Source organism: Elephantulus edwardii, unplaced genomic scaffold, assembly GCF_000299155.1.
Source record: "Elephantulus edwardii isolate Elephantulus edwardi_28Jun2011 unplaced genomic scaffold, EleEdw1.0 scaffold00026, whole genome shotgun sequence".
Taxonomy (NCBI): domain Eukaryota; kingdom Metazoa; phylum Chordata; class Mammalia; order Macroscelidea; family Macroscelididae; genus Elephantulus; species Elephantulus edwardii.
In genome coordinates this window covers 22,937,229-22,940,439 of record NW_006399776.1, presented here as the reverse complement: position 1 = coordinate 22,940,439, position 3,211 = coordinate 22,937,229, and positions in this window count along the sequence as shown.

Genomic DNA, 3,211 nt, shown 5'->3' with positions numbered 1-3,211 from the left:
AATACAACAGAACCTGTTTGTGATAATACATTTTTATCAGCTCTTGACCTGCTCTGTACAAGAAATATTTAAAACTTCCAAATAACAACTGCAATAAAATTTTTTGTCCAGGTCTTGAAATTCCTAACAACCCAATGGGACCAGTGTGGGCTCGCTGGGTTTCTTACCTTATTACTACAAGACTAATGATGCAGTGCTTAATGAATTTATTGTACAGGGGGGTTAGGATTAGAGTCACAAGCCTAAACACATACTTAGTTGAAATCCAGTGATACTTATGTGATTTTTGTTGATGATCACCATGATGGGAATTTTTAATGGAGCTTTACCCAAACTCTTTTCCATCTTACTGCATGATATCACTAACATTTTTTTACCTTACTTTTTATACTCTTCTGAAGAGTGTAAATATGTACTCCTGTTAGGGTGGGCCTAAGACCTTGACTTTTTAGATTACTGTATTTATGGTTCTAGAAACCTAGATTCATACTCAATCCCCTCGCATCGAGTTGCTTTCTTTGTATGAGCTGAATTCTTCTCAGGAAAGTATCGCCGAGTTGGCCTTCCTAAGCAAAGCAAAACTAAACTAAACTGAATTGTTTGGGATTCTACAAGGTCCCTACAGGTGAAAATTTTTAACTAAAAAGGAACTGCCATTTTATTAGTGATCTATTACCAAAGCTGGCAGTAACTGAAAAATTTTCTGCCGTCAAATATGTAAAAACTATACTTATAATCACGTACACACAGCTTTGTTAGCATAAGAGAACAAAAGAGCAAACAAAACACAAGTTAAGATGGCGTCTGAGGGCCTTGAAAAAGTCTCCTAGTCGTATCCTCCCTAAAGAGGCCCCTCCCCTCCCTTGTTTTTTTGAGTGACTGTAAGTTACAGCCAATAGCTTTCTTGGCTATTCCATCCTATCGTTCTACCGCCAATCAACGAGAAGGAAAGAACAAATGGGGCGGCACCTCCCCACGTGCGCGGGCCGATGAGTACACGGGTAGGTAACCCTCTCCCTCGGTTGCTCGCGCGTCTGCTGCATAAACTTAGCTGAGTCAGCGGGAGCGGCTTCGCGGGGCACACGCGGCGGAACCCTTGTAGGGCTTCTAAAGCCACACTGCTGCTCAGCGCCAGGCCCAAAGGCTTGTGTGGCCACGGTGACTCAGCGAGATCCTCACCGCGTCTGACCCACTCTGATCAAAATTCGCCCTGTCCGGAATGCCCTCCCCTTTATCTGGAATCCCCAGGATACATTTGACTGTAGGGCTGAGTGGCGGGTCTTCCTGTGTGTCCCCTGCGGCCTCAGTGCGGGGGTTCTGCGCTCCTTCCTCTTGCCTGGCTGCTATCATCCCGAATCACACCACCCTTCAGAAATGATTCTGCAGTCCCTGGTGCCTACCTTGCCAATATTTAACCAACCAACATTTACTGAAGGCTTGCTGGATACATGATACGGTTCTAGGAGCTAGTTTTTCCATTTTCTCCGTAAATGCAGTTAAAGGTAAAGCACATTTATAGGAAAATACTAAACCAGACATTTTAGAATTACTAAATAGTTGCCTTTTAAAACGTAAACTTGTACAAGTGTATACGTGGAATTCTTGGATTACATAGACTCCATTTGCTGAGACCTCATTTTGCCCTACGGGTCCACTCTCACTGTCATTCTAGGCGATACCCACTCAGATACTTCTTTTTTTGGTTTCTGAGGTGGAAGAGATCCATCTTTTTTGCTGGTTGTTTTGAACAGAGATTCTGGGTCTTTTGGACTATGCCACCAGTGTGCACTTTGTGTGCTTACAGTTCTTCTAAAGTGAGGTCTTAAATTGGTCCAGTCACGCTTTTCAAGTGTAGGAAAATGTTGAGGTTTATTTACTTACCTGCTCAGTGTTAAGGATCCTGTGCCTCTCTGATAGAAATGGATTTTGAGAGACTTTTGTAACTGGTGAGCTATTTGGCACCTTGAAGGGGAGGAAGCTGTGCTGCTAAGCACAGCAGGAGCTTTAAGTGGCCATTTTCAGGTTGTTGTGTTGTTTTTTTTAAATGAAATTAGATTTTGAATTGCCATGTTTCCAGTAATCACGTTTAAGGAAGTCCATGGCTAGCATGACCCTGAATGAGTCAAAGGCCCATTATAAAAGCATGTATCATCTGAGTGGTGACATATCATACACATCTATTAAACAGTGAAAAAACTTTTATTTTTCATAGTTTGGAGGTGAATTCAGTCATGCAGAAAATTCAAGCTCAGAATGAGGAGAAAGCAAGCAAAGGAGCTGCCAGGAGTATGATATATTTAGTTCTAACCAAAATACATGTGACTTGGGAGAAAAGGGATAGTTAAGATTATGAACAGTCTCACCCTGAACTGTCTAAAGGAGATGAGTTTTCTTTCTTTTTCATATATTTATGAAAAAATACATAAAAATTATTGACAAAGTATATTTCCTGAGCTCATTTCACAAGTATTAAAATTAGATACTGAAATAAACACTAAGCGTGTATGGTTTATGCACACCTGAGGTTGGTAACTAAGGTAATTTTGTGATGAAATTGATCGTTTTCTTAACATTCAATTCAAGAAGTTGATAGCATTTTGTAAAAGGCATGTATATTATTTGATGGTGGCCAACCTTAGTTTATTCCCATTTTTCATTTCTGTAAAAATTGTGAAGTTTAGGTTTAAAATAAAATACTGAGCAATCTGAAATGCAATAGTTAACATCATTACTGTTTAATAATGATAGTATGGACACTGGGTAACTTACAGATGCTAACCATTGTTTTGCCAAACATCCATGTGTTCCTTGCTAGATTATTGAAATTAGCTGTACCTTTTGGGAAATAAAATACTTGAATAAAGTTTGTTGTTGTTAAGTGCTGTCAAATTCACTATAACTCAGCAATAGTGGATCTGCACCTTGACCTTCCCTATGCCATCCTGACCATCTCTGACATATTGAGTCCACTGTTAACAGTCAATATACCAATCCATCAGGTTGAGACTATTTCATTCATCTGCTGCACTTCCACCTTTCTAAGCATGATGTCCTTTTCCTAAGGACTAGACACTTCTAACAACATGATCAAAGTATGTGAGATGAAGTTTCTCTATCCTTGCCTCTCAGTAAGCAGTCTGGCTGTACCTTTTCCAAGACATACCTGTTTGTATTTTTGGCAATCCATGGGATATTCAGTACTCTTCTCCAG